Raw genomic sequence first — 8,220 nt, 5'->3', positions numbered from 1 at the left:
TCTTTTAATCAGATTTTAATGCTCCCTTATACTAATGACAATTTAGCAAGTCTGATTTATTAACTTCAGTTTGATTGTAGCTTAATTTAGAAGGTGCGTATCATGTGCAATAAAATGTTAAAGAGCACAAACTGCAGGACAATTTACCGCCTCACCTGAAGGACAAACTTTCTGACAATGCAGTGCTCACCAACCAACGCACTGGAGTTTCAGTCTGATCAATGTGTTGAAAGCCTTGCGTGGGCTTCAACTCACCACCTCAGAACTGAGAGGCAAGAGTGGAACCAACTGAGCCAAGTTGATGTGACTATCACAACAAAAGATGTTAAGCAACATCGCATAGTTTACCCCCAATGTTTCTGCCTCACCTATTCCATTATTTTGGTGTAATCCCAGTAATGTATTTGTAGTTGCTTGAATATACAAGAGGTTTGAGGAAAGGCTAGTTATTTGAACTTAGCTCTGCAGTCCTTTAAATACTAACATTCAAGGTAAGCATCTGACGTCCAAGCTCCGCACTGCCGAATGGTGGCACCATGATTCAATGTGTGTGTTTGAGATGTGGGCAGGAAAATGATGCCAAAGCTCTCATGTATTTCCCGTTGAGTTGTGCTATCCATCACGACGCTCACAGGTTGTTCCTTGTGATTGCCACCCAACTACTTAGCCCTCAATCCTGGCCTTGTTGGATATCAAATGACCACTTTGCTATTTCTGCTTGGGGGAAAGGTAAAGCGGGCTTTCCTTGAACTGGCTCCAAGAGGATGTGATTGGCAACAGATTTTCGAAATGGGGTCAACCCCGTGTGGCACTGTACAAACCCTCTCGTTCGATTCCTGATCCACATGGGTCTACAGTCATACAGACCTCAATCATTACCAGCATATTAGGAAAGATCAGGCAGACTTCCCACTCGGGCCATTTATGGCAAAGCCAAACCTCCAACACGAACAGTACCAGCTGACCAAAACATAGATATCGTCCAGGCAATGCACGCAATTGACAAGCTGTGTGCAGTTGTAGTTAACAAAGCTTCAGTAATTGGTACCCAAGCTTTTGTTCAGCAAACTGTGACTGATACTGAGGTGTGTTACTGTAGGAAGAGAGTGTGTATTCCATGGTAAATGTACATGCAGAATTCTCAATCTAGTTTAAATGCATTTCAGTATGAGTATGTGCCAGAAATAATGTGGAGTCTGACCAATAATTATCATTCTACAGGTAACTTACTGGCGATTGTGATCCTGTCTCGTGGAAAGTGTGGTCACTCTACCTGGGTCACTCGTTACCCGGTTTCTATGGCAATGCCGGATCTGCTGGTGGTTATCAGTGATGTGATAATAACTCAGATTAATTATCTGTATTTTCCTGTTGGGTTTCTGCATTTGACTCCTTTATGTGCTTTCGGGCCTTTCTGATTGCCACAGCTTCTGACAGCTCTGTCTGGTTAACAGTGGCTTTCACATTTCACAAGCGAGAAGACCTCGGTTCGATTCCCACGCAGGGCGAAACATTAGGCAAGTCTCCTTACTCAATACACATCCGTTTACCGAGCAGTAAGGAGGAACACGTTTGTTAATTGATCAGTGGATCACTTTTCTGGGGGTAATAAATTCTACAATTTTTTTAAAATCTTAAAAATAAACAAAATCCGATTACTCAATCCACGATTGTTTCTTGGACACTGCTGTGTGCAATTGGCTGTTGCATATCACCCACAAAATATACAGTCAATTGAACCACTCTTCCCCAGCTCTGGAAATTTATCCTGGAGTCGCTCTGCCTCTTCACCACCTTTAAACCCACCCAAGAACTTTCCGTTTGAATGAACTTTCAGTCAGTTTCAATGTCCCCCATTTTGTATTCCGCCCCTCCGCCCTCCCCCCCACCCTCCTCCCCCAAATCAGCAACGGATCCCAGTGATTTGAGTCATGACAATATCAATGTAAAATTATTGTTATTGCTTTTTTCCCCAATATTGGTACCGCAAACTTTATTCATGCACAGAAACTATAAATAGTGTAAAAACTCCTGAATTTAACGGAGTTCCACTAAACTCGCCCCCTCCGCTCCACTTTTTACACGTCTGACAATGAAACACACCTCTTGCTCTCCCATTGCTATATCAGTTTACAGCGTATATGTTCAGATTCTGACTTAGGGTTGAACGCATAGCCTTCTGACACGGTGGAGAGGACTAGCACTGAGCCAGGCTGTCACATTCTGCACCTGGCCCTGCAGCGTTCAGACTGTGCTGACACTCCTTGAATAATCTCTACTTTTGTGCAATAAAACAATTCACTTCACCCTTTACAGTTGCTCTTACAGTCAGCAACTTGTTCAGCCTGTTACTGTCTAAACAGTTATCTTCCCCAATCTCTGGTCTTAATAATAATAATAATCCTTGCATTTGATATAGCGCTTTTCACGTCGGGAGGACGACCCAAAGCGCTTCACAGAACACACTGTAAAGTGAATTTACTGTATATTTGTGGGCGAACGCGGCAGCCAATTGCGCACAGCAATGTCCCACAAACTGTCGTAGATTGAAAATGACCAATTTAGTTATTGTTTTTGGTTTTGGAGGGATTATTATTAGGCGTGTGGAGTAAGGAAACTTGCCCAAGGTTTCACCCTGCCTGGAATTGAACTCAGGTCTCTCACTTGCAAAGCGAGTGCTCAACCACTGAGCTACAGGACTCCACATTGATGGCTTCCCATCAATCCTCAAACCAACACAAGTGTGACATTACCACCTCCCACTTCAACTTTCCCTGTGTTACGTTTTAGTAACCTGCCAATTCATGTTCCTACTCTTTGAACCTCACTGTGCAACAGTCAGTAAAACCTTATCAAGGCCAATATACAACGTTGTTTCTTGTGGATATTTTCCTGTAAACTAACTGCGGGTTGGTCTCCAGACTTTGGCTCAGGAAGGTTGGATGACGCTGAATGATCTCAATCTTTCCCTCATTAAAAGGAGGGAATAACATAAGACCATCTTATTTCAAATTACTTGTACTTTTAGGTAAGGATAAAATGGTGCCATTCGGTTAATAATATTAATACTTAAATATAATGGAGTCCAATTTACACTGAATGAAAGCATTCAGAAATATCCAGTCTCATCGAAGAGGAATTGATTGCTTCTCAATCCCTGTTAATTAGTGACTCCTTATTTGCTTTAGATTTTCCTTAAAGCTACATGATGCTGCATTCATTGGCTGTTGATTCATAAAATGAAGTTGAATTGCATTATTGTGGAGTCCTTCAGTGTAGTGGTTATGAGCAATCGCCTCACAAGCGAGAGGGCCTGGGTTTGATTCCCAGGTAGGGCGAAACATTGGGCAAGTTTCCTCAATCGACATACTTCTGTCTTCCCACCAGTAAGTAGAAACAATTTAGTTACTCGATCGATGGATTGTTTTTCCGGTGATACAAATCTTTGCAATTCTTTAAAATTCTTAACGATAAATAAAATCTAGTCAGTGAATTCACGATTGTTTGTAGAATACTGTTGTGTGCAATTGGCTGCTGCAGATCACCCAGAAAATATATCGTCAATTTATTTCATATTTTGTGAAGAGCTTTGAAACATCTCAAAGATGTGATTAGGTGCGATATCAAATGCAAGGATTATTATTACGATTTATTCGCGGTTGTGGTCATTAAATTCATTTTACAGTACGTTCCGTGAAGTGATTTGAGACGTCTTGAAGATATGATCAAATGCTACATCAAATGCAAGGATTGTGCTTTTTATACCCGCGGTTTCCAGTTCTTGTGCTGAGCGCTTCATCTCTGATGTAACAGGTCTCCTGAGCTACACTAAGCTGAGCTGAAGGAAGCTGAGCTGAGGATAGCTGAGGGGAGCTGAGCTGAGGGAGGTAAGCAAAGGGAAGCTGAGCTATGGAGATCTGAGCTGAGGGGAGCTGAACTGAGGGGAGCTGAGCTGAGATTATCTGAGTTGAGGGGAGCTGAGCTGAGGGGACGTGAGCTGAGCTGAGGTTAGCTGAGCTGAGGTTAGCTGAGCTGAGGGGAGCTGAGTTGTGAGGAGCTGAGCTGAGAGGCGCTGAACTGAGGGGAGCTGAGCTGAGGGGAGCTGAGCTGAAGGTAGCTGAGCTGACGGGAATTGAGCTGAGGGAAGCTGAGCTGATGGGAGCTGAGCTGAGGGGAGCTGAGCTGAGTGGAGCTGAGCTGAGGGAAGCTGAGGGGAGCTGAGCTCAACTGAGTGGAGCTGAGCTGAGGAGAGCTGAGCTGTGGGGAGCTGAGCTGAGAGGAGCTGTGGGGAGCTGAGCTGAGGGAACCTGAGCTATGGAGACCTGAGCTATGGAGAGCTGAGCTGAGGAGAGCTGAGCTGAGCGGAGCTGAGCTGAGGGGTGCTTTGCTTTGGAGAGCAGAACTATGGAGAGCTGAGCTGAGTTGAGGGGAGGTGAGCTGAGGGGAGCTGAGCTGAGAGGAGCTAAGCTGAGGGGAGCTGAGCTGAAGGGAGCTGAGCTGAGGAGAGCTGAGCTGAGGGGAGCTAAGAGGAGCTGACCTGAGGGAAGCTGAGCTAAGGGAAGCTGTGCTCTGGAGATCTGAGCTGAGCGTAGCTGAGTTGAAGGGAGCTGAGCTGAGTGGAGCTGAGCTGAGGGGAGCTGAGCTGAGGGGAGCTGAGCTGAGGGGAACTGAGCTGATGGGTGCTGAGAAGAGCTGAGTTGAGTGAAGCTCAGGTGAGGAAAGCTGGCTATGGAGATCTGAGCTGAGGGGAGCTGAGCTGAGGGGAGCTGATCTGAGAGGAGTTGAGCTGAGGGGAGCTGATCTGAGGGAAGCTGGGCTATGGATATCTGAGCTGAGGGGAGCTGAGCTGTGGGGAACTGAGCTGGTAGGAGCTGATCTGAGCGGAGCTGATCTGTGGGGACTTTTGCTGAGATGATCTGAGCTAAGGGGAGCTGAGCTGAGGGGAGCTGAGCAGAGGGGTGCTGAGCTATGAAAAGCAGAACTATGGAGAGCTGAGCTGAGGGCAGGTGAGCTGCGGGACCCTGAGCTGAGGGGAGCTGAGCTGAGCTATGGAGAGCTGAGCTATGGAGAGCTGAGCTATGGCCGCTGAGCTGAATGAAGCTGAGCTGCGGCGACCTGAGCTGATGTGACCTGAGCTGACAGTAGCTGAGCTGAGTGTTGCTGAGCTGAGGGTAGCTGAGCTGAGGGGAGCTGAGATGAGGGGAGCTGAGCTGAGGGAGGCTGAGCTGAAGGAAGCTGGGCTTTGGGGATCTGAGCTGAGCGTCGCTGAATTGAGTGGAGCTGAGCTGAGGGGAAATGAGATGAGTGGAGCTGAGCTGAGGGGAGCTGAGCTGAGGGAAGCTGAGCAGAGGGGACGTCAGAAGAGAGGAGCTGACCTGAGGTTAATGAGCTGCGCGGAGCTGAAGAGAGCTGAGCTGAGTGGAGCTGAGCTGAGTGGAGCTGAGCTGAGGGTAGCTGAGCAGTGGAGCGCTGAGCTGTGGATTGCTGAGCTGTGGGGATCTGAGCGACGAAGAGCTGATCTGCGGTGAGCTGAGCTGTGGAGAGCTGAGCTGAGGGGAGCTGAGCTGAGGGGAACTGAGCTGAGTAGACCTGAGGTGCGGGGAGCTGATCTGAGCGGAGCTGATCAGTGGGGACTTTTGTTGAGATGGTCTGATCTGACGGGAGCTGATCTGCGAGGATTTGAGTTTAGATGATCTGAGCTGAGGGGAGCTGAGCAGACGTGAGCTGAGAGGAGCTGAGCTGAGGTTAGCTGAGCTGAAGGGAATTGAGTGGAGCTGAGAGGAGCTGAGCTGAGTGAAGCTGAGCTGAGAACAGCAGAACTGAATGGAACTGGGCTGAGTGGAGCTGAGCTGAGTGGAGCTAAGCTGATGGTATCTGAGCTGAGGGAAGCTGAGCTTGAGGGAGCTGATCTGAGAGGAGCTTAGCTGAGTGGAGCTTAGCTGCGGGGGGATATTGGTTTGGGGAGCTGAGTTACGGGGATCTGCGGGGAGCTGAGCTGAGGGAAGCTGAGCTACGGAGACTGAACATTTGAGAGCTGAGCTGTGAGGAGCTGAGCTATGGAGAGCTGAACAATTGAGAGCTGAGCTGAGTGGAGCTGAGCTGCGGAGAGCTTAGCTATGGAGAGCTGAGCTGTGGAGTATTGAGCTGATGGGAGCTGACCTGAGGGGAGCTGATCTGCGGGACCTGAGCTGAAGGGAGCAGGGCTGAGGGGAGCTGAGCTGAGGGGAGCTGATCTATGGAGAGCTGAGCTATGGAGAGCTGAGCTGATGGGAGTTGAGCTGAGGGGAGCTGAACTGAAGGGGCCTGAGCTGATGGGAGCTGAGCTATGGAGAGCTGAGCTGAGGGGAGCTGAGCTGCGGGGACCTTAGCTGAAGGGGGCTGAGCTGATGGGAGCTGAGCTATGGAGAGCTGAGCCATGGAGAGCTGAGCTGAGGGGAACTGAGATGCTGAGTGCCGAGCCGAGGGAACTAAGCCGAGGGAAGTTGAGTTGCGTGGAGCTGAGCTGAAGGGAGCTTAGCTGAGGGGAGATGAGCTGAAGGGAGCTGAGCTGAGGGAAGCCGAGCTAAGTGGAGCTGAGCTGAGGGAAGCTGAGCAGAGGGAAGCAGATCTGATGCGAGCTTTGGGGAGTTGAGCTGAGAGCAGCAGAGCTGAGCGGAAGTGAGCTGAAGGGAGCTGAGCTGAGTGGAGCTGAGCTGTGGGAAGCTGAGCTGAGTGGATCTGAGTTGCGGGAGCTGAGGATCCGTGGAGCTGAGGTGCGGGGAGCTGAGTTGCGGGGAGCTGAGCTGAGAGGAGCTGAGCTGAATGAGTTGTGCTGAGGGGAGGCCTGTATCATCTACAAGTATTACTATTATTATTAACTCTGCAAGCCAAAGCCAAAGTGGGTAGTGTAGTCCTGGGGATTCGCTTCCCAGACAGTCTTTTCTACGATAAATTGTCTGGTTGTAGCCGGTTAGATTCCGGCAACATGCTCTCACTTGCCGCCTGGATTACTCCCACGCACGTCTCACTTCTCCACCTCCATCATTCACAAGATGCAACTCATTCACAAATCTCCTGTCCAAAGAAGGACCTGGACCAAGCTCCATACACACATCTCACCAGTTCTGGCCCAGGCCCCACTGCCTCCCCTTATTCGAAAGGATCGACTTCAAGATCTCACTTTCGTGTTCAAATCCATTCAATCCCCAGCACCTCCCTACCTATGTGAAACACTGCTGCTCGACTGCCATGGGCCTCCCACTCATCATTCGCACCACGCTCTGCCCCACAATCGGAGGTCGTGCTTTCAGCCACTGTGCAGCAAAACTATGGAATATTCTCCCTCAAGCCCTCTGCCTTGCCCCTTCTCTCCCCACTTTCAAGACCCACATGAAGACTTTCGTGTTCGACTGTGCTTCGGGCCACCTCACCCTTCCCTGAATTCGGAGTCAAACTCCGCTGCTGTTAAGCGCTCTTACAGGCTAACCAAATATGCATGTTGGGCCCTATATAATTGCAAGCTGTTGTTGCTGTTGTTGGGGACTTCAAGCCTTGACTCTTGAAAAACAATGCCAAGTACTTTACACGATCCACTTCCTCAGTCCAACAGCCTTGCCACTCTTTACACGGAACACTTTCCTTTTGAACTGAACTGATGGTCCGCTCCCATTTTCCTCAGCTCAATGTCTATCAGTGCTACTGTTAAACATTCTGAGATGCGACTGTACAAATGGGCCGAATGTTCTTAACATTTGTTTTCTTTTTGCATTCAGGTGTTTGTCCCTTCAAACAGCAGCTGGTCTGTGATCCCCACCCACAGAGCCACTTGTTGGTTTGGGTAAAAGTGAAAGTCCCAAACAGAGCAAAGAGCTGATGGTGAAATGGAGTCTGTGCAGTAACTGAAGAATCTGAGATAGGAAATACCTTGTTCAATCTCTCTGGAGTTTTACACGGATCCGCGGAATATAGGCTGCGGCCACAAGTTCTGCAGAGACTGTATTTTATAGTGTTGGGGCACAGGACAAGGAAGTGTGTGCTGTGCACAGTGCAGGCAGCAGATTCTCCAGAGGGGTGTTTGTCCCAACAGAACTCTGTCTAACATGGTGGAGAGTGTTCGGAAACTGAGCCTGGATCCGGGACTGGAAGATGTGGGAATCTAGTACGAAGAGCATGAGGAGAAGCTGGAACTGTTTTGTGAAATGGATCAAAGAGCGATCTGTGAGGTCTGTACGATATCCCGTG

Source organism: Callorhinchus milii, unplaced genomic scaffold, assembly GCF_018977255.1.
Source record: "Callorhinchus milii isolate IMCB2004 unplaced genomic scaffold, IMCB_Cmil_1.0 Scaffold30, whole genome shotgun sequence".
NCBI classification, from domain to species: Eukaryota; Metazoa; Chordata; class Chondrichthyes; order Chimaeriformes; family Callorhinchidae; genus Callorhinchus; species Callorhinchus milii.
The sequence above is the reverse complement of the archived record's forward strand: the minus strand, read 5'-3'. Positions refer to the sequence as shown.